This window comes from Cavia porcellus, unplaced genomic scaffold (assembly GCF_034190915.1).
Source record: "Cavia porcellus strain 051 isolate PalLab524CR breed Dunkin Hartley unplaced genomic scaffold, mCavPor4.1 scaffold_11, whole genome shotgun sequence".
Taxonomy (NCBI): domain Eukaryota; kingdom Metazoa; phylum Chordata; class Mammalia; order Rodentia; family Caviidae; genus Cavia; species Cavia porcellus.
Window position 1 is genome coordinate 60,687,475 of NW_026947494.1, and position 21,262 is coordinate 60,708,736.

Genomic DNA, 21,262 nt, shown 5'->3' on the forward strand with positions numbered 1-21,262 from the left:
TTCTTCCTATCCATAAACAAGGAATGTCTTTGCATTTTCTGAAATCCTCTTTGATTTCTTTTTTCAGAGTAATGTAATTTTCAATGTATTGATTTTTTACTTCCTTGATTCCTAGGTATTTCATTTTTTGGTGCTATTGTGAAAGGTGTAGGAATTCATCTCAGGAATGCAGGGATGGCTTAGCATATGCAAATCAATAAACATAATATACCGTATCAGTAGAGCCAAAGACAAGAATCACATAATCATCTCAATAGATGCAGAAAAAGTCCAACACTCGTTCATGATAAAAATCCTTGCAGAAAAATGGTCTTTACCCCAATCTGATAAAGGCCATATATGATAAACCAGCAGGCAACATCTTAGTAAATGGACAAAGTCTGAAACTTTTCAACCTAAAATCAGGAACAAGACAAGGATGTCCACTATCACTGCTCCTATTTAATATAGTTCTGGAAACATTAGCCAGAGCAGTTAGATGAGAGAGAAATAAAAGGAATAAGAATAGGAAAGGAAGAAGTTAAATTATTATTATTTGCAGATGACATGATATTCTATATGAAAGACCCCCCAAACTCTAATAGTCAAATTCAGTAATGTAGCTGGATACAAAGTCAACACTCAAAAATCAATAGCATTTCTGTACACAAACTCACTGAGAGAGAAATATGTTTAAGTTCTTGGAAAGCGACCAAATTATTTTCCATGATATCTCTACCATTTTATATACCCAACAACTATGCATAAGATATCTATTTTTCCCATATTCTTACCAACACATAATCTGCTTTTGTTTTGTGTTGGATAAGAGCCATGTTAATTAGAGTAAAGTAGTCCACTATAGATTTTTAGTAAAGATTTTAAAATGGTATTTTTAGCATCTCCTAAAGTAGAGATTTCTGATTAGGGGCCCTCAAATCTTTCAAATTGTAATGAATCTTTACCCTACCTCAGGGAAACATAAAAAAGTTAATTTATGCACTATGCATGGTGAACTTAGTAGACCTTCTTTACTACCTCAATGTATTTTGATCTTAAGTTGAAATATGAAGTTCATATGGTAAATTTAGGCAGGAAAGATTATTCTAACTCTGTATGGAAATGTGAGAGTCTAGGTAGCAAAATGTATAAATATTTATACTTCTAAAAATGTTAAATCCAATTAGAGAGTCAAGGATTACAGGAAGGGAGTTTAGAGAGGTGATCTCTATTTTAAAGTCATTTGACCCTCAGACAACATGGCAGCAAAAGTCCAACCAGCAAGGGAACATGAGTCTTAGATTTCATGGTTGAATTGGTGACATTGGGTAAGAATTACCTGGAAAATGCTTAAGACCAAGTAAGTTTTTATAATGCCTTTCAAATCAAATCAAGCTGTTGTTTTTTAGGGTTTGGGTTTCTGCCATCCTCCCACTATTGATTCTTTACTTTGCTTCCTAAAAGGCAATGTGTGAGCAACTACAACCACAACAAATGTCTTGGGCATTTCCTTGGGTGGGATGGTGCTCAGGGTGGTTCTCAGGCCTTGGGCCTGGCCAGCCCTAGGAGTCATAGGAGACGTCAGGTGGCCACAAGACTCACTGTTTGTGACACTCACTTGCTACTTTCCAGGCACCAGTGGCCTCCTTTTCTTTTCCTTTTTAATTCAATGATTTGAAAGTCTTTAAAATTTATATCCTTTTCCAAATTTGTGTGTGTTTTGAGTGCTGCCTGTCTTCATATGGAAGTATATGTACATCGGTCAGCTTTTCTGTCACTGGGACACAATACCTGACACATGCAACTTCATTGGCTCATGGATCCAGGCAGTTCAGTCCATGGCTGGCTCCAAGGCAGTACAAAGTTGCTTAGCTCATGGTGGGTGGGGAGAAGCAGGGGAACAGTGCCAGAGAAGAATAGCTGAGGGGCCTTATCTAGTACCCAAGACACGAATCACCCAGACACAAGCAGAAGTGTGTTTTACCAGTCCCTTAGGCAGCCCCCACATCATTCAAGTTGGCAATCTGAACTATCTTATGTAAACTCCACTTTAATTTTCCTTGTCATATTGGCTTAAATGACATTTAAAAATTAAAAATACCATGTGTGGGCATGTGAGTGTGTGTGGGGTCTATAAGAAGGGCCAGGGGAATGACACTGAGGGTGTTTCCTAGTTTGGCTAAGGTCGTTGGCTGGGAGATCTGTGCTTCTCCCCAGGGAGACTAACGAGTGTTACTATGTGGGCTCGTGATGTTAAAGGCCACAGAGGCTCGACTCATTGACAAGTGAATCTTCTGGAAATACCTAGAGGATGCCACTTACTGTTATAAGGGAACTGCTTCAGTGGCTTCCTCATTAAAGACTGCCTAACAAAAAAACCCAGATAGGTATTCAGGTGCAGATCTAGCAGTGCAGAGTCAGAAATCCTGGCTGTGAATCAACCATGTAGCAGAAAGAGGGTTTTTTTTTTTTAAATTAGAGGTTTTAAAATGAAACATTGGATGTGAACCTAGCTTAGAAAGTCTAGGGTGAAACTTGAAACAGTAATGGTAGTACTGTGAATTTCAAAATCCCCCAAACAGCCAGCCACCGCACAGTGTTACTAAGAAGAGAGCTTCTGGTGGGGGTTAGGAAAATACACAAACAGCAACTCCTTGAGTCCTCAGGAGGACACACTTTAACTCTGCTTGCAGCTCTTAAATCTCTTCAGGGGGAGTTTATGATTGACTTGCAGTAAAAGTGACCACGCTAGTGTCACCATAGCTGGGCTGAGATCCTGGACTAGCCCACTCTCCTCAGATGTGTATGCGTCAGCATCTTGGATCTCTACACTGTGGCTTGTGGATGTTTAGCTGAGGTGGGTTAGAAAGGACACGAGTCACATGCATAATTTGGAGAGGATAGACAGAAAACATCATGGGTATTCTGAAGGATTTAATATTTTAGGAATTGAGGTTTGTCAACATTTCAGAATTAAGATGCTTTTATTTATGACTTGTGAGCTCTTTTATATAGATAACAAACCCATGAATTGTGTTGTCTTCATACAATGTTTAAAATAGAGATGGAACCAGAGCCCCACTAATGGATATATACTCAAAGAAACTAAAATAAGTGTGTTTAAGAGGCATCTGTACTGCCATGTTCACGTCAGCACTATTCACAATCACATGAAGGAATAAAGCTAAGTTTCCACTAGTGGAAGAATACTATTTGGTCTTAAAAAAATAGAAAATAGTGTCATTTGTGTACCATAGATGAAGCCAGAGAATACTATGCTAAGTGAGATAAGCTGGGTATAGAGAGACCAGTATCGAATGATCTACTTATATGTGAAATCTAGAAACACTGAATCCATAGAAGTAGAGAACAGAATGGTGGTAAAAGAGGCTGAGAAGGGGTGGGGAGAACAGGGATAGGGAGATTCTGATCAGGAGGAATGAAGTTTCAGGTAGACAGGAGGAGTAAGTCCTGCTGTTCTGTTGTACAGGAAGGTGACTACAGTAATATTAATAACATAGGGCAGATTGCAAAATAGCTAAAGAAAGGATTTTAAATGTTCTCATTACAATGGAATGGGCAATATTTGAGGTGGTGAATATGCTTATTAGTCGAAAGCATGGTGATGTACCCCATAAATACATACAAGTATTTGTTTATTAAAAATAAAACATAAAAAATGAATGAGAAAACAGGTGGAGGATCTTTTATTTGTTGAAACCCATGAATACATGCAGGTTGACACAAATTACCAAAGCACATAACCATTAAGCCAGACTTACAAAAACCAAAGGTCTACCGTCTACCGTCTACCAAAGTAGATCTACCATTCTACTTTGCATTGACAGTCCTCCTCCCATTACTCCAGCTCAACTGATAGCCTTCTTCATTTAGCCATTGCTCCCAGCTTCCCTGTTGCCACTTGCTGACTTCACTCTGCTTGATGCCTGTCTTTCTAGATTTTGCTTAACTATGTAACATTCAGTGTGAGCAAAAAGCACTCAGTAAATGTTTGCTGACTGAGCCCATCCTAAACAGTAAGATAGTCCCCCTTCCCAAAGTTCTCATAGATAAAACCACCTGGGGGCCATGTATCTGCCAGGTGAACCATTCTTTCCAAAGTTTGACTGTGTGCGTGTGCACCCAAGTTTGTGTGTGTGTGTGTGTGTGTGTGTGTGTGTGTGTGTGTGTGCGCACACGTGCATGCACGTGTGAAAGATAACCTAGCCATTTGGCTTTTTGTATGAATTTTAGGGAAGGGGAAAGGAAGTGGGATGCAGACGAGTCCTCCGAAGGAGACCTCGTTTTGTAGTCTTGCTGAAGAGACAAGGAAAAGCCAACGTTAAGCCAGAGTTTGCAGGGACTGATTTTGTGGAACCTCCTAGATGTTTGTAGATCATATCATAAACTGTTTGACGTCCAATGTTGAGAATGACTGTGGCAGGGAACAAAGGGGTTTATTCGTGCTTGGCAGGCGGGTGAGTGCAAACCAGTGACTGCCAACCAATGCCTGCCTGTCTCCTGTCTGCCCAGAGCAGGTTTCGGGAGCGCTGAGTGTGTGTTGCTGTTTTGAGACTGCTGCCGTGTCATGGTGGTCCACTTGGCTTAGCACAGGGGAAATAAACTGCTGGCCTCAGAATGGCTGGGCAGAGGGTTCTGCAGATGTCAAAGCTCTGAATGAAGCCAAACCAAGGAAGGGTCTGGGTGTTTCACTCCCTGGGCCCTGCAGAAGTACTGCTTGACCAGAGGGACAGAAACAGGTCAGAAAGGAAGCCAGTGGAATCCAGTTTGTTGTTCTTAGTATCTGTGGTATTCAGACGAAGGCCATTCAAAATAAACTGCCCAACAAAGGAAACATCATGACCACGATTTTGACTTTTCCATGCCAAAGTTAAATGTCTTGTGAGAAAATGAACATCATTTTTCAAGAGATTCTGTTAACATCCATCTGTTACAATTTGCTTTCTCTCTTGAGTGTGAGCTCTGGCAGGGCAGAGCTGTTGCATGCCCAGAACAGTCTCAGAAACATTGATTGATAGAAATAAATAGCATTTAGCTTTCCACTTACAAGCCCCAACTTTATTCATTTTATTTTATTTTCAGTTTTTACAAATCCCAACTTGTAAGGAAGGTCCAGGACATTTAAGAGATTGGAGAAGCTAGTCCCAGCCTGTGTCCTAGCTAAGGCACAAGACTCAGTGCCTTAGAGGAAAGTAGGGTGCTCACAGGAGCTGGACAGATTCCTTGGTGGCTGCTTTCCTCCTGTTGTATACTTTTCCTCTCTCCTCCCTGCATGCTCCTGCCATGGCATTGGTAAATGTGATTGCTCGGGTGTAGGTGAGTTGTGTGTGACTGGCACCCTTCACCTGAAGGCCGCTGGGCCAGGAGGGTGTGCAGTCGGCAAAGAACTTGTTAGATGCGCCTTGGGCTAAGACCAGCAGCTGTGTCTGTGTGTTGCTTGTTCTCTGCAAAGCCAGGAATTAGAGACTCTGCTTGCTCACTTGAAACCCTCTGTTCCACGAGTCTCCACCTCTCTGTGGGGTCCCAGTTGTCCCCTGGAAATGTGTGCCTTGCTCCAGGGTACAGTGTTTCATGCTCTACCTTCTGTTAGCACCTCCACAGAGCTGGACCTGGTAGGCGGTGTTTCTTGATGCAGGTCTGGCCCTTTCTGGCTGATCTCATCTCGCAGCTATCTATGACCTGAGCAGAGAGGCAAACTCAGAAGTTTGGGATTTTCAGAGTGGTTTGGCTTTGTGGTTAGCGTGGAGGTGGATGTGGTAAAGCTCAAGGAAACAGTGACTGCTGATAAACAGGCATCTGTGGTCGGCCACCCAAGGTTTGGTGGGGGTGTTGGCTCTGCCGCTGCCCAGGGAGTGGCATCCCTGGGTCAGGCCTGAAATATGAGGAGGGCTGGCATAGAGGACTGGCTGAGGATTTCCAAACAAGACTTACAAGAAATCGTTTAGAACTGAATCTGAGCAGAAATTGGGGAATCCCAAATATGTAAGTGTAAATTATTATTATAAGTAATTGTTGAATTTCATTTCAATGTTCAATTTGATTACCATACCTGAATGGTATGCAGAGGGAATCTCATAGATTTCTGTCATCAAAATTTTTGCAAAGTTGTATTTTGTTTGTTTGTTTGTTTTTTGGGTTGGAGGCCTTGCTCTGTTGTACATAGCAAGTACGTAGTATCAAATTCTGGCCTCAAGTGATCCTCCTGCCTCATCCTTCCGAGTTGCTAGGACTACAGGCATTTTTCACATCTGGCCTTGTAAAGTTGTTTTTAACATATACAACTTTTTAATGTCTGAAGAATGACTCCATTAAACAAAGACTTTCACTAATTCTACATCAAATCAGGCAAAATATAAACAAACAAAAACAAAAAGCAATTCTAATTCCTTCTAGAGTTAAAAGGTAGGAAATTGCTGGAAAACAGAGCTGAAAAGTAACCCTTTATGACTGGTATGACTGATGTCTTGATTCCAGTCCAGCACTACAGAATCCACGCCGACATACACTCTTGGTTGTACAGGTTTTTTTCAAGTTGGCTTTTTAGTTCGACTATGATCAAAGTTGTGACCACTGAGCAGATTTTTTTCAAATTTTGCCATTCGAGTAGTGGAAAGTTTGGAGCTGTTTGACAACCAAGGTATTATTATAATACTCAGATGCACCCTGTTCCTCTCCTGGGACCTCTTGGTGTCTCTGTCTTGCTTTCTACATAATTATATTTTTACAGTCTTTGTTTTCATTATATTTTTATGCCCTCCCTCCCCTTTTTCCTCTCTGGCTGGCCTGAAGATTCAGGGCTCATTGGTAAACCCCACACAGTTTACCTTTTCTTCCTGGGACAGGAGGGTGGTTGTTGATTAAGGACAGAGGATGTTAAGGTAAGAAAGAGCACATAAAGGTGAAGGTCCCCCCAGGTCTGTTGTCTTTAGTTCTGAACTTTCTGGCAGAGTTTGAGATGCAGTCCTGAGATATCTGTGAATATCACCACTCAGAAGTCTGGACAGAGAAAAATGTGGTGGTAAGTTCTGGGGTGAGACAGAAGTGTCATCCAAGGGTTAACTATTCAGAATCGTGTTGTTTGTAAGGTAGACCTCTGTAATTTGGAGATGCCTGTAGAATTTTGCCTGATGAGTTAAACATTTTCATCTTGAAGGAAGGACTATAGGTACTGAAGTATCCTTTCCTCTTTAATTTGACATTACTTATGCCTTACTGGAGGCAGGGAGAGGAAGAACAAAATATAAAATGGTAAATGGATATCTTTAAGTAAAAAGTCATTAGTTTACCTGTTCATCATCAGGAAAATTGAAGAAAAGAAAGAGGATGCATGCATGTTGGATTTTAGTTCTAAGAAGGAAGGATGAGATGGGAGACCAAGGTCAACCTGGCCTGGGATTCTGCATTAGCTCTAACAGTGAATTTACTTGACTGTCATGTGTTTCAGTTGCCTCATCAGGGAGTGAGGGTGGTAATAGTTGTTGGCCATGTAAAGTGCCTGGATCAGTGACTGACACGTAGTTATTGTTGTCCGCATCTCTGGGAGCAGATGGAAAGGTGATCAAGGTCACCTGCTAAAAAAGGGAAATGTATACTTCAGACGGGAGAAACCAGTTTCTAGGTTTGGGGCTTAAGATACAGTAAGGTGGAAACGTAGTACTGAGCTTGCTCTGCTGGGACCCCACCTGAGGCTTTTGGTTAAAAGGTTGAAGGGGTGAAGGAAAGTGACACTAGAGCAGGTCAGGTGTCCATCCCCAGGGGGCATCGAGCAATGACATGGGTGTTGAAAAGTGTTTACTGGGAGCTTTTCTATCTTCAGAGTAGAATGTCCAGGAATGCTCAAGATCAAGGGAGACAGAAACTTAAAATGAAGATCATTGAAATCATCCATTTGCTTTATCACCACTGTGATAATATCTATATCAACACAGTGCTGAGATTTAAGTCCATTTATCTCGATGTGTGTGATGCCATAATTATATTTGGAGTCACCATTATACAGATCAAGTCATTAAGTTAATTCTTCCATATCTTACAGGTTCCTCAGGTCCATCCCCATCATTCCTCTCCCCAAAGGTAAACTATTTAAACTTCTGTCAGGAAGATTAATTTCATACAGTGAAGATCTGAATTGAGGGCCAGGGATTTAGCTCAGTGGCATAAGCTCTGCCTGGCAGGCACAAGATGGTGAGTTTGATCCTCCCCCTGACACACACACACACACACACACAAAAGATCTGAATTGAATGTTGTTCTTCCTAACATATTTGTTTTGAGAAAGTGAAAGTTCGTCAAGACCCCAAAATATGTAGCTTATGTAGAAAGGAAATGAAGTGAGATCTCAATCTATGATTATTGCCAAAAACTCTGTTCAGTCATTCTTCATTCAAAGTGAATGCTCATTGATAAAATTTATTCTTTCCACTCAGGTGGAACCATTTTCCTCTTGCAATAGAAGTCTGACTTAGAAAATAAAGTGCATAAATAGATGATTGGAGACTCAAGTTGGGAGCAGAGCAATGACAAGAGATCCAGCCTTGGGGACCCGTCTTGGATTGGGCTCCAGCATGGCCGCCACTGCTAAACAGTGGTGCTGACCTCCTTTGTGGTCTTCTGTGTCTGTGCCTCTCTTGTGAATGATCCCTAAGATCTCCAAGTCTTGTGTCTCTCACTTCAGTTCAAGACCTGGGAGGGGACCCAAGGAACTTGGCCGGGGCTATATGACGGCTGGGGACTAGGAGAGGAAGTATCCACTTTCGTGTGATGAGGGAGGGTCTCGCTTGCCCTCAAGATGCGTACAGTGGGTGATTCCCTCAAAATGGCGAGGAAGTTTGGATGGCATTCGGATAAAAAAAGAAATAAAACAAAAACAAACATTCCCAAAGGCAAATGCCCACAACACGCACAAGATTTTTTTTTGTTTTTTGTTTTTAGTGACAGTTATTTTATTATTGTTATTTAACAATCTCTTGAAATTATCATTTACTGCAAAAGTAAGTTTTATCTATAGGCCATAGTACTTGCAAAGCATCATTCCGTGTTGGATAGCAGATTCCAAGAACTCCTATTACAATAAGCTGTCTTCCTGCATATGAGAAATTTAGGGAGATCTTAGCAAGCATCTCTTCAGTGTTGGGCTGCACGTTTCCCCATGCAACTATTTAGGTGTCCTTCCTATAAGTCTATTTCAGAAAAATATGTGGGCACAGCAGAGGCATCTTACTTGTCCTGTAATTGAGAGGTCAAGTGCCAGAAGTTCCCTCTACCAGTTACCAGCCACGATGGTCCATATTGACATAAAGCTAAAGACTGGCAACTAATTTTTTCTTACTTAAACTTTTTTTTTTTTATCTTTTTCATTTTTATCGGTACCAGGGATCGAACTCACGACTGCCTGCTTGCAAGGCAGGCGCTTATGCCGCTGAGCTAAATCCCCAGCCCCTTAAACTTTTTAAGTATTTAAGCTTATTTTGAAATGAAGACTCATCTGAATTCATTCACTTGTCCTTAAGAAGTTATAACCTAATGAAGGGAAACATATTTTTTTCTTTAACTGACAAGCTTTAATATATCAGCCACCTTTATTTCTTACATTAATCCTAACCATTCATTTATTTCCTGAATTAATCCTAATCATCCATTTATTTCCTAAATTGGTGCTATTAATTTATTTCTTGAAGGTATGCTGTTGTTTCTGTGTTTGAATGGGCAGGTTTACGTAGCACTCCTGTCGGTATGAGTACCATTGTCCTGGCACCAAGGGAGCGTTTCTGCCCCGTTCCCTGCCTGAGTACCAGGTCTGCAAGTGCTCCTGTACCTTATGTATCTGATATAAAGTGTGAGGATTTGTGGTTATTTTACTATTGTTTATAAAGGCCACATTGCAGCGAGTGATGAGTCTGTAGTAGAATATTAACTTTCGACCCAATAAGCTGTGTACACACCACTGCATGGGGTGATCTCTTATGTCTTAAAGAACACTGTTTTTTCTCCTTTCTCAATATACTATCAAAATTCCTTTCAAACCTAAGTATTTTACTCTGAGCTGCTTGATCACAAACATTAGTTAATTTTGTATATTGATTTTATTCAATATATAAGAAGCTGTTTCTAGCAATTTCTAGAGCCTGGACCCTGGTGAACAAAACCTTACTTGGTTTTCAGACAGCACCTGGTTATCATTAAAATGGAGATGGATGGACCACTGTGACTTGATAAAACCATCAGAACCACCATCAGAACCACTGTGACCTGATGAAAACATTCCTGGGATGATGTTTCCTAGCCCCCTCCTTATGTTAAAGATAAAAATCGCAGCCTTTCACCCCGACACGTGGTCCTTCTTGGACTTACCTGCCGCTCTCTCACATGCATCTATGAGCTCTTAACTTTTTCATATTGTTTGATTGTTGGTGAATTCTTATTACCATCTGTGGCACTGCCCTGTCACACTCTGAGCCTTGTGTAGCATAAACCACACACATTCTTCTGTGTATTTTGAATCAACTAAAGGTAATCACCTTTAGTATGTAATACAATATAAATGCCAGGTAAATAGTTGTCATTCTGTAATATTGCTTTGGAAATAATGACAAAGGAAGAAAGTCAGTGTTCAGCACACACCCAGTTGAATATTTTCCACCTGCGGTTGAGTTGAATTCCCAGATGCAAGACCCGAGGATTGGGGAAAACCGAGGGTGTGGTAGAGCCAGGTTCTGACCTGAGACACAGCATTCTTTTTTAATGCATATTTGTTGTTTGCTGTAGGCGCGGGCCACTGTTCTCTAACCCTATGCAGCCTGGGCTTTGCTCCTGTTGTTTTGACTGAAGCAAATCCGGAGGAAGGTAATGCTCAGTGCTGCTGTGATCAGTTGTTGTCCTACGGGGAGCAGCGGCCTGCCCAACCTGTGTGTGCTGAGCTGTAGTGCCAGGCCATCCTTGGGTGGGTGTGCGGGCACCTGGGCTCTGCGCCCTGTATATTTCTGTTGGCTTTGTTATGGAAACGCCACTCTTCTCCTACCTGCCACCTCCAGTCATGGGCTGGTTCTCAAGGACAATCTTGAGGATTTTTCGGAGAGTATGTTTTCACCACATCAGTGTTCTAAGGTGAAGGTCATTTGAGGCACTGCTGGGGTTTTGGAGAAAATGTTTGTCTTAAAAATAGTTAATGAAACTAAATAGTAAGGAAAAGTTTGTGAATGTTTTATGAATTACATAAAATTCACAGTTAGGATCTGAGTCTCATGGTTGGAAGATGCTGTACAATTCCTGTGCTCATATTTTCTGCTGGTTTCTCATGATAAAAAGGTCAACACTTGGGCTGGGAATGTAACTCAGTCTTGGAGCGTTTACCTAGCATGTGAAAGGCCTCTGGTTCAATTCCCAGCATCAGAAAATAAACAGACAAACAAACAAGACATTTGTGCCCTTAGGAGCGACTTAATTACTGGTGTAAAGTTTATTCCATATTTTTTATTTGAGAGGTTGATAAAGTTATTTATTAAAGCAGGGGGCCCAGGATAAATTAAAAAGTTCTGCACACACTCAGCCAAATCAATGCTCAGGCTTGCTGATTAACATGGTAGGTTTCATAATCCCATAGGCATAGTTCGCAGTGATACTCAATTTTATAAATGCAGCCCTGTTGACACACCGACAAAGTAATTTATTTAGTGTTTTCGGTTTGCTCCCTTCATAAACCAGTTTGAGGCCTATTTTCCCTTCTTCCTACCTTCCTTATCCTGCCTGTCTTCCTACAGATCTTCTTATTCAATTGTTGGCGCCTGGTGGCTTCGTTAAACTCCTTGATTTTACTCTCTCTTTAGCTTGTCCTCTTCACATTAGGGCTGATGTCCCCACCGCCTTCCCTGTTGTCCCATCTGGCGAATCGCTACCTTTATTGTCATAGTATTTGGCAAAAGTAGAATGATGACATAACTTAGGTTGTGTGCATAGTTGTTATTATTGGTATAATACTACCAGTCTAATAATATAGAGCACAGCTGTGGTTTTATTATAGAGTGTTCATCCATTCACTGTGACTTTTATTTATTCAGTACAAATTTATTGAACACCAACTGTAGGTCGGATATTGCCCTGAGTGTTGGAGTGCAAAAGGAAGAGTGGGTGTGAGAGGTAAAAGAAAGAGAATCATAATTGCAGGGATAAGCTTGGGAAGGTCTCATGTGGAAGTTTATTGTTGTATCAGTCGGAGCAGCAAAGACCTGTTGCTGTCAGCCATGAGGTGATGCTGTTACACTGAAAATAGTATTCACGACAAGGGATTTGTTTCTGTATACTAGGTAGCAGGATTATAGATCCTCTCAAGTAACCCTCAGGCAAGGAGAAATGTAGTCCACGGAGTAGGCGAAACCACCACACCAGTCCACTCTAATCTATGCAATCTCGTGCAGCACTCTAAACAACTCCTCTGGATTTTGCACACTTGTTTATTTAGATAGAATACTCAGTCTCTCTGCTATTTGACTTCCTCCTGTTTTCCTTTCCAGGAGGCTTTCTGTGTGTACAGAGAGCATGGGAAAGGGGTGGAGATCAGAGACCAGCTGGATTCGTGTCAGTCCTCGCGGGCCTCTCTGTCCTAGTGGTGGCTCGCCTCTGTCGGGGTAGTCTGGTCTCTTTCCTCTGTGTCAGGGCCTGGTCATAATGCTGACCACAGCCTGGCGTGCACCTCTCCTCTCAGCAGATGGAGCCTGCTGCCTCTTACCTCACCACCTCTCCTTTCCTCCTGGAGCTTAGGGCTTTCTGGTTGCATGTGCACCACAGCAGAGTGGAAACTGGCAGGGGAGAACTGGATGCTGACCTCCCCTCCACCTGGCCACATTGCATCACTGTGTTTACTGTCCCAGGGCTGATGCAGGAGCAGCCTCACCAGGCACAGTGGCCAAGTGCTGCCCACTCCTGAGCGCCCACAACTCATCTGACAACCCTTCCTTCTCTGTGGCCAGACCTCAGAGAATGGCATTTGGGACTCAGGTGCTTTCCCTCCTGCCTCTCCTTGTGGCTGCCTGGTCCCAGAAGAGATGAAGATTGGGCTTTGCTATCAGCAGCAGTCTTCCCTTTTCCTGTCCTAAGGTAGCAAGCTCAATCCCTCACCTTAAAAGAAGTTTTGTCTTCTATGAAGGAAGCCGTGATCTGCATTTCTCAGGTTGTTTTTGATAAAGTCCGCATTTCCAGCTCATTGTCTTGCTATTAAAACAAGTTTGGGATGTCAGAAGCTCACCCTTCTCCTCTCTTTTCCCTCTGACAGTACTAAAATGCCCCTTTTCCTTATTTCCAATCCTAAAATCCCTAAGGCAGATGGATGATTCAGGCTGACAAAGGAAAGGTCCTATCTCAAGCTGAGAGAAAGAAAAGAAGATGCATATCACTGTTTTTCAAACTTACTATACAAAGTGTTAATAACTAAAAAGAGACTCCTTGTATGTAAGTTTAGAAAATACATGCATCCCCTGATTTTAGGGACCTATATGCTATGGTGTAAGTATTTCCGAGGTGAATGCCTGCCTTTCCATGATAAGTGTGTGTTCTTAGAGACAAACTCCTCAGTTTCGCCCTTACAATGGAAACTTCATTACCAAGGAAGGCAGAGCATACTCTCACATAGAAACAGAGGTTACCTACAGATTAGATTTCTGACCAAGTACTAGATGTAATTAGTGGCTCAGTATCACTAAAGGGAAGCTATAGAGCACCAGGCAACAGGAAAAACTCCAGGCTGAAGAATGGGCAGGCACAGATCTCATTCTTAATCTGCCTGTCAGACTTTCTGTTGCCTAATAGACATGCAGTTAAAATAAAAATTATTCATTGTAAAGTACAAATAAGTTAATGTAAATTAAGGTGCATTGAATATGGCAGCAGACTTAAGAAATCTTACCTTTGAAGATTTAAAATAATATAGATACGCTGTTTCACTTGTGTTACTTTAGATTATAAAGCTCATTCAATAATTATTGTATTTTATAGCTAAGAAGAGTACATGGCTCCATGACTAGACGTATGCCCCTGGAATGGCATGTCTTTCCTTTTGAATGAATGAATGACAGATGCTTGGCAAACTAAGTAACAGTTGAAATAGAGGAAGGAGGAAGAGAAAGGGATGTGTTGGAAGTCAGCGAAGGGGAGAATTTCAGGGAGGGAGTAGGCATCCAAATTAGCAGACGAAGAGAGGTTAGGGAGCTTGCATCTGGCTCCTAAGACCTCAGTGATAGCTTTTATCAGGGGTCAGAGGAGAGCTGTCCGCCAAGGGGCAGTAGAATAAAAATTGAGACAGGGAAAGTGGAAGAGGACAAAGGGGACATTGGGTGGGGGTTGGCGCAGAGTGCACTGAGGAGTTTGGAGAGAGCTGTTGTCTTCTTAGGGAACCGTGTTGATCCCCTGCTAACCCGGAGGTGCTCTGCAGGCTGAAGCTAATGGCCTGTGTCTAGTGCTTGTATCTCAGAACCTGTCAGTTAGGTCTTTTGCTGCTGTTCACGACTGACTGAAAACGTATGAAATAGCAGCTCACACATGTATCAGACGCCTGTGGCCTTCAAAGTTGAAAAGCTTTCTTCTATGCTAAACTGTTCAATAGACCAAGCAAAATAGTTCATTTTGAATGGATGAAAATAGCTTTTCAGAAGAAAGGAAGAGAGGGAAAGAAGTCATATTTTTGAACACCCACAATGAGCTGTAGGGTATAACCATACCCTGGCTATTTTATAAATCTTTTCTGCAATTCACATGATACAGCCGGTGTGCTAGGTGTGCTTTCCCCGTCTTGAGTCTCAGAGAGATTATAAACACCGGGACTGAATGTGGGTGGTGTACCTGAGCAGAATGGAACACAGTGGTCCGGGTCTCTTGGTCAGGAGCTCAGAGCAGTTTCCGCAGTGTCCCTTTTCCCTTACTTCACTACAGATTTTTCAAACATGTAACCCTAATCTAGGAAGACTCACTTTGCTTTGAGCAGAACATGAAAATAATAGGTGTAACTTTTCTTGCTCCTATTTATGTATTTCTTGCTGGACATTTGCTTACTGATTTAAACTTTAACGTGTTGTATCTTATTGGATTTTATTATATGTGATAATATAAACAAAAACTTTTATAGACAAGGAGATTATACAGAAACCATTGTTCATTTTCTGATAGTTGGTTCTAAATACCCTATAATACTGTCATTCCCTTGAATGGTTTTACACTGTCTTGATACTTTTGATGCTACAGTATACGAAGTTATACCCAAAGATTTTAAGGGAAGAGACACTATGGTAACTACTATTATGTTGAGATTATCTTGTGGTGAAACACTATTTTGCTTAAATGGCTATGTTTTGACCTGCACTGTTTTGTTGTTATGCCCTCTTTTTTATCTCAATCTCCTTTTTATTATCTACTTTTTCATTTTTATCCTTTTAATTAAGGGAAAAAATAAATAAAAAATAGCGGGATATATTATAGTAACCCACTTTGATTTCCTATTAACTTGATTTGAAACCCTATATTGCTCTCACCATCTTGTTTTGACTGATTTTCCTCTATTCTGTTGTGCTTGATAGTACCAAGTTTGAAAGTATAGGCAACAACTATGAAGACAATAAGATTCATTGTGACACCCATTCAGGTTGACTATTATCTTCTTTTGAAGTCCTCTAATGTCTCCAATGTTTTGATTTTATTGGTCTTATTCTTTACTGTTTTGTTCAATTTTATTATAACTGATGATTTAGGCAATTCTTAAGATAGCAAGTATGGTAACCATTGTTGATCACCTTGTATTTTGTTTTTACATTACATATTATGTCCATCCTTTTGATTTGACTGATTCTGTCCTGGTATGTCACTTTTGGTTTTACTTTCTTCAAAAAAAAAAAAAAAAGTAATAAGAACTGTGGGAGTAATAAAACCCAAAATGTATAATTGTCATTGTACAAAAGAAAGGAAAAGAAAGTTCTCTAAAAGATATAACTGCATATATGTTTAAGTGTATAAGATAGATAACCATATTACTGAGTTTTGTTGGATCATTGAACAAAACTGTTTGCAGTCTCACTGTTTGAAAGTCCCCTCTATATGCTTTAATTTTGTAACTTCAACAACTATTTCTAAGATGACAATATGTAATTAACTAGTGATTTCCTACTGTTTATTTTTTCTGAAAGTCTGTATAACTTGTACCCTTTTTCTGTTTTTTTTTTCCTCCTTAAACAAAATTTTAAAAAAGTCCTACTCATGTTGCAAATTTAATCTCCATAAAAACCCTGTTCAAAAGTAAGTAGATAGGTGATGTCTATTTTGTGATAAATCCTTATCAATTCAGAATTTCAGAGACAATGAAGATGAAAAAGATGTGTGTGTGTGTGTGTGTGTGTGTGTGTGTGTGTGTGTGTGTACCTGCATTCAGATATATTAAGAAGGCTAATACTGTCATCTATTTATTTGGGCTTTAGGGATAGGTTTTAGTATGTAGTTCAGGCTGACCTCGAACTCACTATGTGGCACAGGCTGGCCTTAATCCTCTTGCCTCAGCCTACCAAGTGCTGAGATTACAAACACACACCACTGTGCCCAGTTTACAGTGAATACAGTTTTAAAGTAGACGTTCATTAGTGATTTGGTTCAATAAAAAAATTAAGATACTGCTTTTTAAAAATGTAGATAGAGCTTAAAAAGTCTTAAAGCCTTAAAAATAACAATATCTTAATTAGCCAAAGTATTCTCCTTCAAGAACACTGATTTGCTAGTCAGCCTTTTTTTATACAGTATGAAGACATACTTGATCCACATTCCATCTTAGAAAGTGTGACATCCTTCCCAAGTATCTGAGGAAGGGATTAGTGTAATTATTGTCTGGTAATTATTCCTATCCCTCATCCAGGCCACTTTGTTCTTATGTTTTCCATAATACTATTGCAAATGAGTACCATTTGAGAGAAGTAATATTTCTTAAGAAAACAAATTCTTATTTTATAATCATCAGTTTTCACATTTGTGGTCTATTTTTAGTTTTAGTTTGACTTTAGTTTTCAACGAGGCTCAGTTGAATTTATTTGTATACTTATCTCAATAAAGGAAAAGAAAAAAGAATAAAACAAATAGCAAGTCTTCCCTTAAACCCCAGAGGAAGTTCCTTGCTCCCAAATCCATTTAGGAGGATAAGCCATGGAAACCTTCCTCACCTCTCAGACACCCTGTGCTTGTATCACAGAGGTGGAGAGAGTATCATAAGCCCCACCTTGGAAAGTTGACTGGTGACTGCACGAATTAATTCATCTGGAGATGTTTCTGCTGGATCGTCAGGAAAATTAGACCCCTCCCTGCCACAATGGCTGGCTCTCAGGCAGACCCTGCCCTCTGCCTGTGGGCATAAGTCCTGAGAGTCACCCACTGAACGATGCTCTCTTCTACATCCATCCTTCTGGGGACGCTTCTCTCCAGCTTGTGAAGTCCCCTTCTTGTAATCCAGTGTCTCTGCTAGGGCTTGCCAGGGTGCCCCAGCAGGTCAGAGTGTCCTAAATTTTATGTAATCCATATGCCTCCCATTAAATTTCTCATCTCTGGATTCAATTTCTTTCTTTCTTTCTTTTTTTTTTTTTTTTTGTCTTTTTCGTTTTTATCGGTACCAGGGATGGATTCAATTTCTTTACAAATCTATGCCTGCCAGATAATAGTTATGTTACCTTAAAAAAAAAATCAACCTTCTTTTTTCTCCTCTTTGAAGACATATTTTGGAGAAAAATATCCCATGCAACTTAATATATTGGGGACACAAACAGACTTTCAGTTCTAAAAGGTCATTTTTTTTTAAAAAGAAAGGCAGATTTGTTAAGATGCTGTATGCATATAATGGCATCCACCTTTCTTAGTCTACAGTTCTGTGAGTTCTGATGAATGAAGACAGGGCTGTGGCTGGTACAGCAACCCAGATATAAAACATGTTCATCACACTCCACGTTGACTGTCTGTTACTTTGTTGGAGCCAGTGCCTCCTTTAATCCAGTCTGTGGCACTGGCTGATCTGCTTTTGGATGACATATAAGTAGGATCATTCATATGTTATGTAGACATTCAAGTCTGGATTTTACCATGCTGCATAACACACTTGAGATTCATCCATTTGTTGCATTTTCAGTTTGGTAAGAGCTCTTTTGCACTGCTGACTAGTATCACACTGTGGGGAGGAATTGTAGTTTACTCATTGAATATTTGAGGTGTCCCCAGCTTTTGGTGATCACAGATAGAGATGTTTTATCCATACCCAGGTTTTGTGTGACTGTAAGTTCACACAATGCATTGTAGCTGTATAATACTTACAAGTGAGGTGGCTAGATCATATGATGTTTATGTTTATCAAGAGTGATTGTTAAATTTATTTTATTTTACAATAAAACCTTGGTTTGTGAGCCTATTTATTTCAGAAACATGATTGTAATCCAAAGCTCTTGTCAAAGTGAATTTCTCCATAAAAAATAACGGAAACTCAAATGATGCATTCCACAACTCAAACTAGTCATATCAAATGATTATGATACTGTAATATGATACCAAATAATAAAAAATATAAAATATAAAGAGAAATAAACAAATTAACCTGCACTTAGCCTTGAAAACCTCTCTAGTGGATATGAGAGAGGCAAGAGAGAGGAGTGTTATTGCATAGAATGAATTTCTCTGTCACTAATGGAATCAATGCTATCCATTGGCTCAATGGAATCTTTTTCTTTCATGCAATTTTAACAAGCAGCCTATCCAATAACACTTGGTTTTGCTTCCTTTTGAGGATTTTGCAGAAACGTGATATTGCATTGTCATTAAACAGATTCACCAGTCCAACTGCTATAGCCATATTTGGGTGGTGCTTTTCTACAAAATTTCACACTGTTTCCCACATTTTGCACATCTTCCTGATCACATTTGAAGTGAGGGATTCCTCTACCTTTCTCTTCTCCTCCTCTGCAGATGAGGTCTCTGGCATACTCCATAACCTTTTGCTGTTGAGAGATGATCACCCACAATCCTGCAGAAAAAGAGGGAGAGAGGGAAGGAGAACCACGGGCTCAGTTGTGACCATGTGTCATCAGACATCCTATGCTACTCAGATCATAAGATATTGCTCATTTATCAGCTCAAAATTTATTAGAAATGTTTGCTTGTCTTGTGGCACCCTTACAGAGCAAGTTACTCACAATCTAAAGTTTCCTGTAGTTTATTTTATTTATTCTATTTCAAGGGTATTTGTTTATTTTAAATGGAATAAAACAGAAAAAAACCCATCAAAACAAACCAGTGTAAGAGGTAGAGGCCTAAAAACAATATGCAATCAACAATAGTTACCATGATGCCTTTTGATGTCTTCAAAATAGCTGCAGATAACTTTGGACATAGTAAAAATCAAACAGAACAGAATAGAATAGAGACAATAAAAACAAAACAATAAATGCAATAAAGGACCTCAAAACAAGCCTATAGTAAATCCAAAATTGCTACCGTAATGTATCTTGCTATCTTTGAAATAGCTGCTCCTGCCAGTGGATTTAACTTTGTTTTTATTGGTGGTGGTCATTATTTCTGGGGTAAGATGGAATCTTACTGTTGTTTTCATTTACACTCTTTAATGGCCAGTGATGTTGAACATTTCATGTATTTTCTTCTTCATTTAACTGCAAGGATTCATACTAGCTTTATTAAATGAAAGTAAAAGTTAGACTGTCATATAATATATACTCAGGTAATAAATGAGTTTTTTATTTTTTATGTATTATTTATATACTAGCTCAACTTATGATTCAAGTGAGGTTTTTATGTGAGGTTTTCAAGTGAGACATTTTGAAAAACTAGCACTATTTTTAGGAGTGAAGTGTGTTTGCTAGCATGGCTGGTTTGCAAAGTGTATGCTCATTAAGTGTGTTTTTCCAGTTTTCTAAGTAATAGGCTAATGTTAAACCAAGAGGGAAAGTGCATTTGTGTGTGTGTGTGTGTGTGTGAATGTGTGTTTAATGTGTGCATAAGTGCACATATGTGCGTATACATGTGTTTGTTTTGTCATTAAAAAATGGTATGCAGGCCCAGAACAGAAAAGAAGGTCTTGTGACACCTCTGGGCTTTGAATTCCCTGTCTTCTGCATATGGCCGACCTATAATCAAATTTCAGTTATGAATATTAGTTTGAAGTCCTCTGTATGGACATGTATTATCTACAACCAAGTTGTAGCAGTTACAGAAAATAATTTACTTTAATAGAGATGATTTGGTTTTATTTTAAAGGAGCTTGACTTTGGTTTTATTTTGGAGGGTGGACATTCAAAGAGAATATTTGTTAGCTGGGACTTGAGGAGTTTTAAAAGAAAATCGATTGCTTCACAAGTAGGCAAATTAGTTCAGTGGAGAAGTGAATTAACACAGTGTGTGAGCAATTTATTAAACACAGCGTAAGTTGCTAGGAGTGGGGCTAACAAGAGTTCTATGCTGAGCAGTGTTTCAAGGTGGCTGTATTTTGACAGTTTATCCACTTTCTAAAGAAATGAGAGAAGAACAGGTTTTAGTTAATCTGTATTTTGGTACTTTTAAGTTGAGTAGGCATTTTCAAGGTCAAGTAATGTTGTCACCAGTCTTTTAAAGTTTTCCTGTGTTCCTGCAACCTTACTTTACTTTATCCTCCAGTTTGAGTGGTTTTAATCTAAACACACTGAGTTTCTGTGTTGTTCTTTCTGCATAGATACAAAAGTGGAGCTCTTATAGAAGGAGGTCAGAGCTGTACTCAAGAATGAAAATATGCAAACTAGTCTACCATGGTTTTTACGAAAGCTCTGAATGACATTTGGCATGTTTAAAAGTCACTGCTTAATATTTTTCTTTATTATTTGTTCACTTACCTAATTGTGTTCCTGTCATGATTATTAGGGTCCAGTTTGGTAGCCATGTGAACTGATAAAACTGGGACGAAGAAATTAAGATTAGACACCAGAAAGAACTTCCTGAAAAGCTAAGACTATGGGAATACCAAGAAGATAAAAAAAATCTCTTCTTGGAAACGTAAAGAAATCTTTTATAGTGATCTTTGTGGACAGTTTGACTGTCTTCTTTCTAAGAACTGAGGAGAGTGTGTAAAATGATCTTTTGTGACCACTTCAGAGTTTTGTGGTTCTCTGAATACCAACAAGTGGGAAAAGCCCCATGTCTGGTATGAGAATCATTTTCATCATGAAACCTTATATGTAGGAGGAATTCCTTATGATGACAGAAACAAGTGGGTATTGACTGCATA

The 21,262-nt window shown here is 39.8% G+C and overlaps 1 protein-coding gene and 1 pseudogene across 3 annotated transcripts in view; both read left to right on the plus strand.

Annotated features, from left to right (window-relative positions):
• Positions 1-21,262, plus strand: part of Arhgef28 (Rho guanine nucleotide exchange factor 28) — a 299,340-nt gene that overhangs the window by 64,084 nt on the left and 213,994 nt on the right. The gene's annotated exons all lie outside the window — the stretch shown is intronic.
• The window catches only part of LOC134478128 (large ribosomal subunit protein eL37-like), a 59,251-nt pseudogene that overhangs the window by 17,447 nt on the left and 20,542 nt on the right, over positions 1-21,262 (plus strand).